The 17,788-nt window shown below is 42.5% G+C and overlaps 1 long non-coding RNA gene across 1 annotated transcript in view; it reads left to right on the top strand.

Annotated features, from left to right (window-relative positions):
- Positions 1–17,788, top strand: part of LOC115353077 — a 145,172-nt gene that overhangs the window by 120,363 nt on the left and 7,021 nt on the right. Inside the window, exons 4-5 of the long non-coding RNA XR_005930847.1 lie at positions 5,517–6,231; positions 13,168–13,240. This is a non-coding gene — a long non-coding RNA (uncharacterized LOC115353077). The remainder of the gene's footprint in view (positions 1–5,516; positions 6,232–13,167; positions 13,241–17,788) is intronic.

Genomic DNA, 17,788 nt, shown 5'->3' on the forward strand with positions numbered 1-17,788 from the left:
TAGATAGCTTTCTTGAGTTGTGATTTGCTAATTGAATTGCATGACCAGAATATTTAGTATGAGATAATGTAAATAGTCAGTGCAGGACATGTATAGCAATAAGGTAGGAAGTCTGAAAAAGCTGATACGTGCCCTTGTTTACTTCCTCTGGATTCCTGTGGCATTTTTGGCATAAGCATTTTGGTGTAACAGAAGCTACCAACTATATTTGATAAATCTACTGCTAACACAGATATCCTGCTGTGTTACTGTGTTGTTGGTGCATTTGTAGTTCAGAAGGTCAGTATTTAGACACTGCCTTTAAAGGAGAAGCTGAGGAAAAGGTAACTTGTGCTTATTCTGAGCTCTTGTTTTGTTTTGCTAGTACTTGCAGTCGAGATGAGGGGTTTCCTACTACGGGAAATTCAGGAGCATTTTTGCACTGTTGAGCACCTCCTACTTTTATTCTCAAAGATGATTACAGATTTTTGATTTAGACCTAGGAGTTGCCAGCCTGGTTTGCTTGGGTACCACTGGCCATGAGAGCTCATGCAGGAGAACATATGTTTTCATCCTGGCCTCTTTTGTTCTCTTAGCAAACACTGTGATGTGCCCCAACATTTTAATTGCTTCGGGGTGTGAGTATGAGGCTGCTCTTCCTCCGTGCACTCCCTCGCACCATGAATCAGTTCAAACCTGTTTCTTTGCTCACCTAGTGCCAACCTGTGTCTTGTCAACCCCCATTGGGCTGGTGGCTTGTGACTACCTGTGTGGCCCGTAAAGCCAAGGCTTCACACAGGCAAGTCAGAGCCATCTCCTGCCAGCGTTTCAGTGGCCTTTTCAGTTACATCTGGTGCCGAGTATATTTTCTGAGGGAAATATTGAGCCCTATCAGGCTTGAAAAGAACTTTAATTTCACTCCTAATGACTAGGAAGATTTAAATCCATTTTGGAAAGGGTCTTCTACTTCTGAACTATTTCCTCCCTACATCCCATGCAATGCCTATATTGCCATAAATTGGTAGTGTGTGCCCTCTGCGTCTGTTGCTGTATGCACTTTGACTCTAGTAAAGGAGTTGGGGCTATTCTTGACAATTTTCACTGTTTACGTCTTCAAGTATCCTTCCAAATTGTCTCCATCTTTCTTCAAAGGCATTTCTTTAATCTCTCCACTTGTGATTACGTTAGCCTCTTCACCTTTTCTTTTCCTCTCTGACGTTGGTCCTGCCAAGTGGGCTCCAGCTTTACCCGTTCAGCCCAGGAAATGTCTAGTTTAGATGACAGGGTGGCTGTTGAAATTGTTTTGGAAGGGGATTTATTCTCAGATGAAGTTCAGTGTTACCACAGTATAAATGTACGTATTGTCAAGAACTAGAACAAGATTTCCTGGTGAATAACCATATGCTTGGGAAATGCTTTCTCTCTGTATGTTTGCGATATGCTCTTTTACTTCTTCCCTTCAATCTCTAAAACCTCTGGGAACTGGATACTGAGCAATATGATGGGTTATATGGGCTGCCCTAAAGAGTACTTCTACATTTAAAAGTTTCATTGTAAACTTTTGGTGCATAGGTCAACTCATGCAATGAATTTAAGCACATACTATTTTACGCAATGGTCCAGAGTTTGGGAAACAGTTCTGGTTTTGGTGAGGTAACTTTGAGGTCTGAAAGGAACCAAATATGGTCCTCTGGTCCAGAGATGAGTTTGCACTGCTGGTGTTTGAGAAGAAAAAAATCCCTAGATAACTTTATCAGTGAGATTCTTGTTAGTCCCTTAACTTAGTTAATTACCTCAAAGCTGAACTGCACTTAGTCATATCATCAAAGCAGAATTTACTTTGCTTTATAAAGTCTTTTCCATCACCTAGGAAAGCCAGCTTGAACCTTACAACTAAGGTACTGAAGTGACTTGCCTTTTGCATTTTATTTTAAAATGACATGTCCTTTCAATGTGAACTTTCAGTTTCCTTTAACAGTGGTAACAACAGCATTTCATAAAGGTTAACACTTGTCAGTCTGTAAATGAAATCAAGCTCCATTATTACATTATCTATACCTGTGAAAGGGGAAATAATTCACTGTGATTGTTTCTCTCATACATTACCATTACTGTGAATATAGTCCATAAATAGTATCCATATGGCATTGGATATTTTCAGCAATGTCCTGCAATCTGTAAGTAATTTTTCCAGGTGATGTCTATTTTTAAATTATATATAATTTTCATTATTACGTCCACAGTATAAGTACTTCTTTAAATGAACATTTTAAAAGTAAATGGACCATAACCACTTTTGTAGATCCTTTTTCTAGTGGCATATGTGTTCACATTTGGACACTAAATAATAGTTTCTCAGACTGACAGAGGCTTTGACATTGTAAAATATATAAAGCTACAGGGTTACAATATGAAATTTTGGAACACTAACCCAAAACAGTAAGCTGAAAGTTAAGGGAGAAATGAGCATGTAGATGCAGAGAGGTTTTTTCCTCGGCTGTGACTATTATGAGTTCCTTAAGAGAGAGATCTCTTAGGCTCAGAAAACCACAGTGCTCCCCAGTCTCCTTCACTATTGAATTTTGGACTCAAGGAAAGCTAACCTTCATATCTCCTTTTTTTGGAGGTTTTTGAAAAGCTATTATTTTCTGATGTTTGCCTCAATTAGAGTGATTTTTTTTTCACATTTAAACATCATACAATGCTGCTCAATGTGAAAAGCTTGGTCCCTTAGTTTTGAAGCTTTCCAAGCTTCCCCATAATCTGCTGTAATTTAGGACCATCAAAATGGAGATTTTAAGAGGCTATTTCTCTTTGAAAATATTTAACTATTTCTGTTCATCCTGCTTGAATTCAAAATCACTTAAGATAAATTCCTGAGAGTGTTATCAGAAATTTTCATGTCTTAAGATGAAGGCTAATCTGTGTACAAAAAACGGATGCATGCTGTTCGCTGCTGTTCGCTCGCTTATCTCCCTTCTGCCTTCTCCTCCTCGCAGCAGCCTCTCCGGTGCTCCAGGCAAGCTGGTGGCAAGTAACTTAAGATGCTAGATTTCTAGAGCGTGCTTAATTTTTCTTTCTTCTCAGGTGAATTGCTTCACATATAGGATGTTTGCTTGTACAAATAATCTTGCAAGATCATTTAGAGAAAGGAAAAAAATCAGTTAAACTAATGAGGTAAGGTTGGTCAGAGCAATAGCTCTGAAGACAAACAGTGGAAAAGGATTGCCTTTTCCAGGTTATCCTAAGTGCTGAATGCGGGCTGCACTGCTGTTGCCAAGCTTTTGACATCTTTCAAAATTGTAATGATAAGTTTAAACCCCTACTGGTATCCTTTTGGGGAAAAGCTGTCAATGAAATATAAGCTACCAATCCAGACTAATGGTATATTTTGAACCTGGGAGTCGAGTTAAATTAATGTCACTTCTAGAAGACAAGTATGATAATTTTTGCTGTTGCTCAGTTTTTCGATTGAGGCATTCGTTGCTTAATTACATTTGACTTGTATGCATAAATAAATCTGCAAGGTTAATACATTATTTTCTAGTAAGTGTCTGGACGCTTTCCCATTTAAAACTAGTCAGTGTTCTCATAATGCCCCTTTTCTCTCCATACTCCCTCCCCACTTTCAACTCCCCCCTGCTGTCCAAAATGCCCCGGACTATTGTTCAGAGAGAAAAGGCATCTGCGTGTCCGCAGGCATCAAGATTAAGGAAATAGCTTCCAGATTTAACGCCCGGCAAGGCTGGTGCTCAGCTGATAAATACAAAGCTTCCAGTCCAGCATTTCAGCCCAGATTCAGAAGACATGACTTTGCCTTGTTACAGTGTTTTATTGCAAATTTTAACAGTAGTGACGGAGCTACACCAGCTAAATGGGAAGAGTACGAATTTTAAAGACGACGGGCATTTGCCATACAACCGCACGATAGTCGAGGTTGGGAGGGACCGACTAGATCGTCTCGTCCACCCCTGCCCCCCTCGGAGCAGAGCCAGCGAGTAGTCAGGACCGCGTCCGGCCGAGTTTTGAGTATTTCCAAGGACGCGACTCCTCCAAACAAAGCAAACCTCCTACGAGCAAGGGTACTGGGGTTTTGGTGAGGTTTTGGGGTGTGGGGACGGCACCGGGCCGGGCTGCAGCGGCGGCCGCTCCTGTGAGGAGAGAGGCGGGGCTGCCCCGGCTGGTTCCAGCCGGTTCCGGCCGGTTCCGGCCGGTTCCCGCCGGCTCCCGCCGATCCCCTCAGCCTCAGGGAAAGAAAGCCTGGGGAAGAAAGGGCAAAAGGGCCGAGGGAAACGGGGTGAGAAACAGCCCTGCCAGCCCCGGGGGGAGAGCGGGAGGAGGGCAGGAGGGGCTCCCCTCCCCGGCAGAGACGGCCCTGGCGCCTCTGGAGAAATTTCCACTCCCCACCATGTGTTACTATCTATATTTGGTAGAATATAGGGAAATGATTAACTTTTTTTCAGGTCTGTATAAGGCGTAGGTTTTCCTTAGACATGAACTCCACAGATCCTTGTTTTCTCTCTTCAGTGGATATCCTGTCTAGAAAATTGAATATTTGGCCTAAATATAACAGCTAAGGAGTAAACTATGCCGCTTGAATAGCTATGGACAGTAATTCCCAATCTTACTTTGTAACTTTGTTCCAGTTTCAGCTGGGATAGAGTTAATTTTCTTCCTAGTAGCTGGTACAGTGTTATGTTTTGGATTTAGGATGAGAAGAATGTTGATAACACACTGATGTTTTCAGCTGTTGCTAAGTAGTGTTTATACCAAGTCAAGGGGTTTTCAGCTTCTCGTGCCCAGCCAGCGAGAAGGCTGGAGGGGCACAAGGAGTTGGGAGGGGACACAGCCAGGGCAGCTGACCCAAACTGGCCAAAGGGGTATTCCATACCATGGGACGTCATGCCCAGTATATAAACTGGGGGATTTGGCTGGGGTGGGGATTCCTGCTCAGGAACTAACTGGGCATCGGTCAGTGAGCAATTGCATTTTGCATCACTTGGTTTGTATATTGCAATCCTTTTATTATTATGGTTGTCATGTTATTACTGTTATTATTACCATTATTAGTTTCTTCCTTTCTGTCCTATTAAACTGTTCTTATCTCAACCCACGAGTTTTACCTTTGTTTTTCCCCTGATTCTCTCCCCCATCCCACAGCGGGGGGGAAGTGAGTGAGCAGCTGCGTGGTGCTTAGTTGCTGGCTGGGGTTAAACCATGACAAACCCGCATTCCTACACAGAAATGCAGAGGTACCAACTTCAGTGATTTTTGTGCTGCATGATGACTGATCAGGCCAACTACACCTTTTCTCACTGTCTTTTTAAGTGATGGCTGTTTACGTTTATATCATGCTGTCTAAGTTTTTGCCTTTTCTGAGAAATTAGTTGAAAGCTGAAAACAATGGTAATGGGTAACCCGTGGAAGAGAAATGGCTTTCTGTTTAAAAACAGAGAACATGAATTCTGATTTTGGCCCTGAGGTATGTTTCTGGCAAAGAAGGTCAGCTCAAATGCTGTTTTGTTTTTCTTTAATAGGAGCACCTAGACATCTTAATCCTGTCCTTCATACTGTCAAAGAATACCTGGAAGAAGCCTAATAAATGTGGAAATACTTCAAACTTTTTTTTTTTTTTAAAATAACAGTGTTAATTTTAGAGAACATTTTGGGCCAACTCTGAAGCAGGCACTGTTGTGAAGAAATCATCAGTATAAATTGTGTTCTGCAAGGGGAAAAGAGACACAAACACGATTTTTTTTAAGAAAAAATGTGTGCTATATCTGTGTCATTCCCATGTTACCTTTAACTATTGGAGGTTTAAGAAAGAAGATAGCTGATTACTGCTAAAGCTCTGTGAGGAAGATCGCCAGTTTCCCAGGGCTGTATTTCCGTGATTTAAGTTGGCATTTTGCACTTAAGTCTTTGTGACAACTATGCTTTCCTCATCACCCCATCTTCTGAACTTTGAGCAACTGAAGGCCCCATGCAAACTGAGATGAGGCTGCCCAGCTGTGCAGATGTGATTGTGTCCTGTGATGTGGGAGCAGCTCCCTTTCTCCACCTGGTTGTGGTATGCAGCTACAGTCAAGAGAAGCGTGCCTTGGTTGGCTCCTGAGCAATGTGCCATCTTTTCTCCTGCTTCAAGGCTCACAGATGTAGTTGGCTGGTGGACTGATCAGCTGGATCCAGCCTCTGTCTTTGAGGAGCTGAAGAGAATGTGTGCACCATATTGCTTGTGATGAAATATAGCAGGTAAAGAATCATTAATTATATCATTACACTGTCAGTTACTGTGATAACAAAATATTTTTGTGAACCTTTCAAGCATGCTCTCATGTGTGCATGTCTGGGTTTTTAGTTTCTTCTGGTTTGGGGTATTTATTGGGAAGTGCCTTGCTGCAGTTGTGGTTGGTTTTTTTCTCTGCTAGTGAAGGATATATTCTTTATTTTCCCCTAGGAAATCTCTTTGTAGGTTGCTTTTTCTCATCTTCTGTTTTGTGATCTTGGTTGCGCGAGAGCTGCAACTTCATGCTTGTCTCACTATCACAAGGAATACTATGTGTGTTTTGCATCAGGTGGTTGGGGTCCTAGTCATCTCAGTCCTGGCACAATATGAACCTATGTGAACAAACAAACCCCTCCTAGCTTGAGATCAGCTTAATATAGTTCCTGCAGGTCCAGCCAGGATTCTCTGTGCATCAGTGCATGGTTTATGATCAGAAGTCTAAAACATCACAGACTTCCACCCCGCACTGTGAACTGTAATTGCCACCACCTGCTCCCCACCCACACAGACTTAGTGAACTTGGATGTACAGCTGATAGAAAATGCTTAGTTTCAAAATATAAATCTGCATACAATACTGAATGCAAGAAAAACTTTCAAAACAAGGTGTATGTCCAACCTCCTTTGCTTGGGGTGAAGTGGACGTGTGAAGCCCTTGGCACAGGGCTGGTATTTTTATCTGTCATGTCTCACACAACTTGATAGCCTCACTCAAGCAGTAAGGTAGGTGTAATCTAGTAGTAGAGGTTGATTTCACTCCACACACACTCATGCCCCTGACTGGAGGTCTGAGAAAACCTGCATCCTACTCAGGAGCTAAAATGCACGTCCTGCATTGTTTGTTGCTCAAGGCAAGGAACGTTTGCAGTCCTCCAGTTGGTTCGTGTCCAAGTCCAATCCAGCTGCTACAGTCAAGAAATATTGGTATCTGGGTAAAGTAAAGGTAAATGTGTTTCATAATGAAAGACGAAGAAGATTAAATGAGAAGTTCCTTGCTGCAGTTGTGGTTTTTTTCTCTGCTAGTGAAGGATATATTCTTTATTTTCCCCTAGGAAATCTCTTTGTAGATTGCTTTTTCTCATCTTCCGTTTTGTGATCTTGGTTGTGCGAGAGCTGCAATTTTATGCTTGTTTCACTATCACTAATTTTTGCTGACAGTTATGTTTATGCAAATGTGATATTCTGTGATTGCAAACAAGACAATGTCTTTCCGGTACCTGCTCTCAGTTTTGTGATATCTAGTGACCTGTGTGTGTAAGCAGTTCTGCTTTCAATTCAGATGTCTCACTCCCAGTGTTGCGGGGACAGGGCACTGATCCTGGTGCTCTGACAGCAGTATTTTATAACTATATAACCTGACTTTGTGGCTCTGCTGAATCCTTTGTATCAGGGCGGTTGAACTTGTTTTGTCCTTTCACTCCATTCTAACATTGATGCTTCTGCCTGTGCTTCGACCTTCTTGCCTTTTTCCTCCTGCCAGTTTGGTTTGGTCCTGTTGTCCCATTGTTCAGACTCAGGTATTGTCCTTCTCCGTAGCCCTAACTCTGTTGCCAGAACTCCCTCCAGTTCCCTTTCAACTCCTAACCATGAGCCTCACATATGAAAAATGGATTAAGTCTCATCCTTTTTAGAAAAAATAGAGGCATATTTCTTTTTTATTAAAATAACAAAAAAAGGCAGAAAACCTGCCTGTTCTCAGACCAGACTACTTCTTTCTGTTGCTGTTTCCATTATTTCCATTGCTCACCCACCGCAAAGATACTGCTGTTTTTACTTTTTTCTAGCCCCCCTTTTCCTGTGCAGGATGCCAAGCACACAGGAAGGAAGGGGAGAGAAATAGTATTAACTAGGATCCAAACAGAATAAATTTCTGAGTAATGCTGGCACCTTCCTTCCAGTATGCTTGAGTGAGTGGGGCAAATGCTTTGCAGAAATGATTGAAAAAAATTCAAAGAGAGTTATGTACACACAGATCTGAGTTAACAAAACCTTTTATCATGTCTCAGCTTAAACCTGTAATAAGTTACACTAGAGTTACAGGAACTGTTCATATGCATAAAGCTTGGATAAGTTCACTTGCTGAATTAAGGTCCAAGTTCTCTTCCCTATTGTATATTAGTTTTTGAAGTAAAACAATAGTCTTTGTAAATGATAAAATGAAATGAACTCGAGAAGGAAACTTAGCAGGAACAATGCGTACTTTATATCTCCCCCCCCCCCCCCGCCTTCTCCCTTCCCTTAGATTTGGCAGGATTCTTCAGGAATGGAAACCATACCTTAACATTAACCAGCATACATGAAGTGATTTCTCAAAATTTCTGCTATTAGTAATCTTAGAGCCAAACTTTGAAAGGGCCTTAAACTCATGCATGCATACAATGTTCATGGTCACCTTCCTGACGTTTATCTTTATGTGTTTTTAATGAGCCTACAGTGCAGACAAGATGCTGCTAGGAAAAAAACCAGTTGTACATATAAATGACTTGGATAACCATGCAGTTGCAAGGATTATTCTTTCTTATGTGCCTTTACTCGTGTGAAACTGAAGAACTTCAAAAATGTGGCCTTGAAGGATATTTTTAAAGCAGCTATTCAACTTGGATCCAGTTGTGTATGCATAATTATATACATACATGGTCTGATGGTTATCTGACGCAGGTTTTATTGCCAAGGGACACATTCCATTATTCACAATGCACACTAGTATAAGTCTACTATGCCTACCTTTGGATTTATGTTGCTGCAGTGCTTGAGAGCCCTTGTCATGGATGAGGAGCCCGTTGTGTTAGGCTCCGCACAAATGGAGAATACATAGATGTTCCTGCTCCCAAGAGCAACTCTCCACAACCTATTTGGATGCCTGACAGGATTTATTATTTTTTTTCTCAGCTGCAACTCAGACTTGGGAGGGTTTTTCTCAAACATCAGCTAAGTATAATGCTTCCATTTTACATTGACGACAATACAGTGTTTAAGAGGTTTTTCATATTGAAAACCTAAACCTTGATCTTAGTAATAAAAGCCTTTCATAATATTTTAATCATCTCTATCATCAAGAAAACTTGCAGGAAAATTCTATGTGTGTAAAATGGTTAAATGTAAATGGTATGTAAAATGATGTTGCTGCTGTTGTTTCTGTCTGTTAGTAGGTGCGATAGTGTTGAATGAAGCATGGAGTAAGTTTCTTTTCCTTTTGTGATTAGATTGTTAGAGCTTAAACTTGGTGCATTCATCAGACTTAGAACTATCACAGGTGAGCATATGGATAGCTAAAAGGTGTCAGTGGTCATATCTACTATACAATAAAAATGAAGATTGAAGAGGCGCTAATGACAATCTGTGCAGTACTTGAGTTAAGGAAAGAAGGAAGGTGCATACAGGGACAGTAACTTATTGCTCAAAAGCGGTGAGGTTGGTGACTTCACAACTTCCGTGGGCAATCTGTTCCACTCCTTCACTGTTGTCATATGCAGTTTGCAGTTCTCTTGTTTCAGTTTACACTCACTGCTTCCCATCCTCCCACCGTGCACCACTGTGACGTGCCTGACTCCATCTTCTCAACGACCTCCTTGTATGTATTGGAAAACTGCTACCAGGTCCCTCCAACGCCTTCTGTTCTCCAGGCTGAAAAAGCCCCAGTCCCTCAGCCCTCCTCATAGGACAATGTTGCAGCCCCAAAACACTGAACTTGCTTCAGTTTATCGACGTCCATCCTGTATCGGGGGCCCCAAATCAGACACAGCTTTCTAAACGAAATCTCACAAGTGCCGAGCAGAGGGAGACAGTCCCTCCCGTTGATGTCCTGGCCGTGTCCCCGTGAACACCTCCCAGGGCACTGCTGGCCGTGCCCGCAGCCGGGGCCCACCGCTGGCTCGTGCCCAGCTGGTGCCTGCCGAGGCGCCCAGGTCCCTTCCCGCGGAGCTGCTCCCGGCCAGGCAGGGACCAGCCTGTGTCCTTGCACCGGGGCAGCCCTTGATATCTGTCCTCGGTCTAGTAACCTAACAGATAAATCAAATTTGAATAGTCTCTTAGTGCAATTTGCACGCAAGTGTTGTATCATTCCTGTAACGTTTGCTAAGCAAATGATCATGACCGTACGTCTATTAAAATGCTATATATGAAACTACAGAGATTTTATAGTGTCATCCTAGCTATGTTGTGCTACTTAATTAACATTGCTTGATCCTTAAAATTCAGGTCCAAATGTTAAAAAAAACCTTGGTAGGAGGCAGGAAAGTGAGGTAGTGAGGTGAGATTGAATGTTGAAATGCAGATTCAGATTTGCAGCTGACCATACCCAAGGTCCAGACAAATGCAAGCAATGCATCTGGAAATGCAAAAGGAGGTGGGATTACATTCTTGGCCCAGGTTCCCTTTTTGCTGATCCATTTTCAGCTGTTTGATTAAAGAGGACATCTCTTGAACACCGTATATCAGTATGTATCAGTTTATTGCTGTAGCCTAAGGTCCGTTAAGCCACAGAAAAGCAGTGAGCAGAGACAGCGAAGTTCCGTAGAACCTGCTATAGATACAAATCTAGCTTTATCTCCTTCAAGACCTCTTCTAGGACTTTTTTTTCTTTAATCAGTCTCCAGATCCTATTAAACAGGAACGAAAAGAGGAAGAGGAAGTACACAGTATCTGCTTTCTACAAAGCAGACTGTATTTATTTGTTTAAGTGAGACAGAATCTCAATGTCTTCGGTCTTTCTTAAAAGCAGATTTAAGCAAACCATCCGGGCAGCCAGCCAGGCAGAGTGTGCATTTTTAGGCACTGACTCAAAGACAGTGTCAAGACATATTAAGCTGGGTGCCTAGAAATAATATATATGAGATTAAAAAAAGAATACTAAAAGATCATCTTGCCACAGTTGTGGCTGATTATTTGATATAGGACGAAGAGAAATTGCATTGTAAGCCATAAAAGGGTGATGAAAAATGCTTTGAAATCTTAAGCTAATACAGTATCTAGGGCTGAATGCCATCAGACACTTCACTATCATGCGTCACCTGAATCTAGTCTACAAAGCAGCTGATTCAAACCACCACCTTCCCAGAAAAAGTGTAGTTTCTTAAGTATTTACTTGAGTGGAAAACTTGCTTAAATGATTGGATATCTCAGTAGGAGATTGCTTTATATTACAAGGATGGAACAACTATGCTGATTTCCCCCTTTGTTTTAATACATGTGTGCAGCAGTACAAATTAAGCACCTCACCCACAAAATATCATTTATATGATGAATAACTGACTTTGTTCTTAACCTTGAGTGCTGAGATGAGAGCAGTGTTTTCCTCAGCTTTGGAAAAGCAACAATCATCGGTAAAGATTAACAGTTTTCATGGCAAGATGAAATAAGTTTCCTTTTCCTTTTTACTCAGCACGTTGTCGCTAATAACGTAGTACTTATACCAGCTGAATATACCTTTTTCCTCGAATACTTTGCAAGGCGCAGTAGGACTCACAGAGGTTAGTCTCGGTAGATGGTGCTGCTGTGTCTTAAACGAATTCCTAGGATGAGCTGCAAACGCTGCCCTAGGCAGTAGAGGCACAGTAAAGGTTATGCCTCTGGGGATATTACAGACAGCCTTAAAGAAGTTTGGGGGTTTTTTTTAATTAGGAGTGAGCAGGAATGATTTGGTGAGGTTTCATGTGGCTGTAAAACCTGTACCAAAAGAGAAAAAAGCTACGAAGTAGGTCTTATGGTTTATGAGTGAAATGGACTCTGTGCAGGAGGAGTCAACTGCGCTACCAAGTCAGGAAAGAAAACTTTAGGTGTCTACTAAATTATTAGTGCTTATGGCCTTTAATTGCTGGTAAAAGGATATGACCGTGCCTTATCTGATATTGTACTTGTCATTCAAATAGATTGAGGAAAACTCTGGCACAGGTTACATAGAAAAGGGAAGTTGCACAGAAAGGTTCTGCTAATAAAGTACATGAAAAGAGCACCATGCTGCACCAGAGTACTCTGTTGTTACTTCAGTACCTGCCATGCAGAAATCAAAAGAGCAGATTTTCTTTCATGCCTGAAAAGAAAACCTGAAGGCATCTATGTCCGCAAACATGAGATTTCCCCCCCCCAACACCCCGTAGCGTTTCTTACAAGCATTTCCTCAGTGGGATCTCTGGATTTCAATAGTGCAACAGGGTAATGGTGCAGTCTGAGAGCAGCTCTGGTCCCTTCTGTTACGTTGCCCAAAGCTGTTTTTGGCTTTTGCACAGCAGATAGCAATTCCTGGATCCCAGTTCTGCTGAGCCAGCTGGGCTCTTACAGCCTGTTTACAGTTGGGAGCTGTGCTGCTTGAGAGACTGAGGACAGTAAGAAATATAGGCGCTCTCGGGATAGTGGGAGGTAAGGCAGCCTGAAGACAAAGCCCTAAGGGGAAAATTAGGGCAGCATTAACTTATAGTCCAGGTCTGGGCCAGTCTTAGCCATGTAAGTAGCCTACATGATGGATAAACTGAAGGGATTTGATCTGTTTAAGGAGCAGTATGGTCTTTTTTAAACAAATAGATGTAATTAAAGTAGCAGACTGCTGCCCCACAGCGTGCTCCCAGATGGCAGCACAATCTTTAGGCCAGGGTTTCCTTCTGTTTTTTTGTAGGCAATCCCTGGAGCAAAAGAAGGCAAGTTACTGTGGTGACTTAATGCAGGATGGGTGGAGATCACAAACAGAAAAGCATCCCTTCTGTGGAGATCCCCCTGGACACATCTTTTCCATCCTGAGGAGCTGATAAAGTCTAGCTGAGCCGAGCTGTCTTAGATACTTGGTTTATTCCTCAAGAGCATACAATACTTATTTTTATATCACATCTGTCTGGCTACCACCCCCTGCCATGAAATCCTCTCTTTGCTATGTATTATTAAGCATACTCAATCTCTTAAACATTTTTTTTTAAGGCCAGAGAAGATGGTTGTGATTCAGAGAGAACACATCACTGAAAACCATAGACCTAGCTGGTACCCTCAAACTGTAAGCAGAATTTCTTGTTACGATGCATAAGAATTTGCACTGGAGAAGTGATGACATGAGATGATGTTTTGCTCTTATTACATATTTAACATATCATTGACTCTTATAAAACTGCAAACAAATGTATAGATTGTGACAGAAGTATGTGGACATGCAGACATGGTATTAACCTGAACGCTTTATTTCTTAAGTAGCTTACATTTTTATGGAGAAAAGCTGCTTTACAACCCATTTAGATGAAGATTAACTTGTTTAATGTTTAGCTTCATTCCCAGTAGAGCAGTGCCCGAAATCTATTTAGTCTGAGAGAAATGCAAGAGCATTGTAAGTGTTTTGACTTAATTTGAATATTGCTAATGATAAGGGACAGAGACTCTTGAAAATGAGTCCAAACAGTCAGCGGTTTACATAATACTTGAGTCACTTGGTTGGACTGCCATCTCCTTATCTTTGCATGTGCAAGACTATTCCAGCCTTCTCAAAAGTGGTCTTAGGAGCTTGGATCCCAGCCTCTAAGCTCTATAAAAGACTGAACATGCTTAATTAAGTGGCTGCTGAAATGAGACTAGCCACAAACATTACAGAATTTATAAATAGATGATTGAATCTGTGTCTGGGTGTAGCAAATCTCGAAGCCTCAAAGCAGACTCTGGGCTGTATTACATCCGCAAGTCTTATAGGAAGCCTGGTGACATAAAACACAGTTTGCAAGTAAACCAAGTTTGCAGAGTCTTAGAGCCATTGGTAAAGCTGGCAAGCCTCATTTTTCTGGTCAATATAGTGCTTTCCATAAGACTCAGTGCATCTCCCAAATATCTATGACTGATCACCTCAGATAGGGAACCAGACTGTTCCACCTTTAAGGAATTATTCTCTGTGCCCAAGAGTGGCTTTCTAGAGGGATGCTTTGCTCCTTGGTCCTTGCATGCTGTTCTAGCTCATACCTACGCTTGTGATTGCTCTAGATGCCTGCCTCAGCCACAGGCACAGAAGCTGAGTAGGACAGATGAAATTGCTTGATCTAAAATAATTTTCATTTTTGTTTGCTGAATGTAGGATGGACGACTTCTTCCATTAAAATCTCTGCAATTCTGGAGTATTTCTGCAGAGTCCTGGGTTTTTTGATACAGACTGCTAAGTCTCGTGTTGGGACCTACTATTAAGGACCAAGCTCATCAAGTGTCAGATGGAGGGAATCTCCTGCACAGCAGTTACTCTGCCTGGAGATTGTGACCTCCAAGAGGAAATCAGGAAGAAGCAGAGGTCTTCCTGCGGGAGGTTATGCCACTGGTAGGAGCCACCAGCTCCTAGAGTAGGTTTCTACTGTCAAATACATTTTTTGCTCCACTAGTAGCTACCAGCAGTGACAATCTGAGCTCCACTCTGAGACTTCCCGCAGGATGCTTCTGTCTAATAACCCAGCCCAGCTGAACTATTTCAGAGGAGTCCCAACCATCCTGTGATGGTCCTTGTTTCCTACGTGAGGAAAAAACCCAAGACTGGAGCGCTTTATGGATTTCTGCTGAGTCAGTTGATAACCCAGGAAGCGTTTCCTTGGGATGTCGTATTTGTCAGTTGTGTTCAGCATCTGTTGCGCTGTTGCTACCGTGATGGCTGTGGTGAGAGGGCAAATGTCAGTGAGTGTCCTCTGTGATCACTGCAGACAACACTAGAATGAGCAACTGGACCTGTGCTTTGAGTTACCTAGCAAGATTTGTGGTATATATGATTGATTAAATGCCTGAGGAATTCTCATATAAGGCAAGCAGCAGCACTCTGAGGTATTTTAAGCTTAATTTACTTCTAAACCATTTCACTGAATTTGGCACCCTGTCCCCTTTTTGTTTTATTGCTTGGGAGTGTTAGAGAACGCATATGTGGTTGGTGTCCCACACTAACGAATGGAGCCTCATAAACAGTTGAAGGCAATCCTCATTTGTGCTTCTACAATGTATTTGTACAAAGATGAACAGTGTCATCTCATTCAGTGAAAGGCCACGGACTTTTATCTCTCTTCCCTGCCCAAACCATTCTTTTGTCCCTGTACTGGTGTTCCTCTTAGGTCCCAGATCTGCAATTTAGTACTTGCAACTGCTCCTTTCTGCCTCTTTTCCCAGAGAAGAGATGAGTAAAAGGAGGGAAAAGAGAGGAAAAGATATAGGTGTACCCAAGAGGTGACTGTAATAGTACAGGCTGAGAATCTTCAAAAACGTCTGACACACACATATTCATGCAGTCCCCTCAGGAATCACTGACATTTATAAACCTAAATAACTGTTCACTTCTTCTTTATCCTGTTCGTTTTTCAAGGCTGATCTGCTGTGCTGTCCATTTGTAAAAGGAGCAGCCTGGCCACAACTTTATTTTGGTAGCCAATCTTCGAAAAGAAGTCTTTTGAACTCAAAAAACCCTGTAAATGGTGGGGGAAACAAAGTTAGGTGACTCTCTCGAGCAAGTTGAATCTGTTGGGGCAGTGGATAAAGGTATCATTTAACTTCTGTCTTCCTTTTATGCTTCCCACAGGGAGGCAGCTGTTGAGTTTGCTTGGCCCTGCCATCCCTATGGCATAGGCTGGCACGCTCAGGTGTGATCTCCGTAGTCCCCAGCAGGTGATTCATTCTGGTGGCTGATCCATGACAGGCTGCTGGGCAGGCGAAATGATTAAATCCTGCATCGAAAGGGAGGTATAATTCAGGCCATATGTCACGGCTGTGTGTGTAGAAGTGGGTGGGTGAGGGACCACGGTGGAAGTGGAGAAATAAGCACTGAGTCAGCAGCAGAGATGATTGAAATTTATCCAAAACATGTTGCCAAAGATTTTGGTAGCACCTCCAGTATTACTAATGACGAGGCTGGGAGGTTTGGAGTTCCACTGATTGGCAGCTGCACCCTCGGAAAGGGACACGGTGAAACTTTCTCATCTGTCAGGATCTCATTATTTGCAATGGAGCCTGACAGCTCTAAGGTTACACGTGTATAAATCAGTCAGGCAGAAGAGGAAGCAGACGGTAATTTTATTTTGCAGTGGCACAGGGGGAGAATTGTCATCCCGGAGTCTGAGCAGCACAACTGCTGCCATGTGCTGAGCAAGCATATACCATTCCCGAGTCCCTTCTGTCCCCGCTCCTGCTCCCTGCTCCCAGCACTGGAGCCTTCCTCCTCAGAGCTGCCCTCCTCCTCCTTCCCCCGATCCTTGAGAGAGGCCGAGACAGCCAGCAGTGCTTACCTGTCCCCTTTCTGAGCTGCGTGGTGTTGAGATCACGGCCGCATTAATATCCTACACCGTCATGTCACTGCTTCGTCTCCTCCCAGTCCCAGGAAAGGCTGGGCGGGGAGGAATCCCACTGGCCTCTAAAGCGAGAGTCTCAATGCAAGAACAAGATAACTTGTTTTAGGAACAAAATGAATCCCAGAAAACCAGCCCAGGCAGCACTGGGAGTTGGAGCTGGGGTTACCAGGATCTCATGACAGGCTCTCCTGCCAACATCTTCACTTGGGTGTCAGCTGGACCTGAAAGCAGACTTGGTTTGTTTTATATTTCTTTAATCAGACCTGGAAGAAATAATCCAGATATGTATCAACTGCTAAATGTTTTTTCTCATTCTCAGCTTGTGAGTGATGTGGCTTCAGGTTTCTTGTTTGGATTCAGATACTGTAGTGAGTTAGACATGCCATAAACTGTGTAGACTTTCTGAGGTGACTGATTCAGTTTACTTATCTGGCAATATATGATACTTCTGCCAGGTCTTTAACCTGGGTTTCAAAGCATCAATTTCTAGCTACTTGGAGAGGATACATAATACCTTCTCAGAAATTAGGCAGGATCTGAGATTCTTTTTTAAGGGATGAAAGTGATGTAGGGAAGCAGAAGAGATGGCAGAGGAAAACTGTTTTGGTATCTACTATTACTAAGCTGGGAATAGTTTCTCCAAAGAGATACTGAACCTCCACTTATTTAGAAAGTTTTTAAATGAAGCACTGCAGAAGATGTTGGGGGAGGAGAAATAGTCCTGATTTCTGAACCTTTCTGTAACACAGACTTGTTGATTCCCCCTGCAGGTTGGCCTAAGGTGAGGCACAGAGCAGTGTGTCCGTTCACTTGAAATCATGGATCCACTTAGGAAGTTTCAGGTTGCAATCTGTGGACAGGGTGCATGACTCTTCTGTGTGGGTAAATAAATAAAAAAGGTAGAAAAATTAGGTGCTATCTTCTGCAATAATGCTGTAAAACATAACCTCTAACATACACTATGGATAGGCCTCTTGAAAAGAAAACAACTCCTGGATAACCACTTCAGAAGCTCTGGAGGTACAGAAAGTATTCTGATTTTGCATAAATTTACTCAGGAAGAGAGAGCTTGCCGCTGTTACATATTCTCCCTCTCTCTCCCCTTATCTCCCTCCTTTTCCCTTCCTCCTCCTCCCTCACCCTCTGCCTCTTAGCGGTAATTAATCTAGGTACATTACTCATTGGGATAGTGTTCTGTTTTTTCCTGCTTATAAGCCAAAAGCACCCAACACTTGTCTTTGCCAGCCCTGGGGTTCATA

This window comes from Aquila chrysaetos, chromosome 18, assembly GCF_900496995.4.
Source record: "Aquila chrysaetos chrysaetos chromosome 18, bAquChr1.4, whole genome shotgun sequence".
Lineage (NCBI taxonomy): Eukaryota > Metazoa > Chordata > Aves > Accipitriformes > Accipitridae > Aquila > Aquila chrysaetos.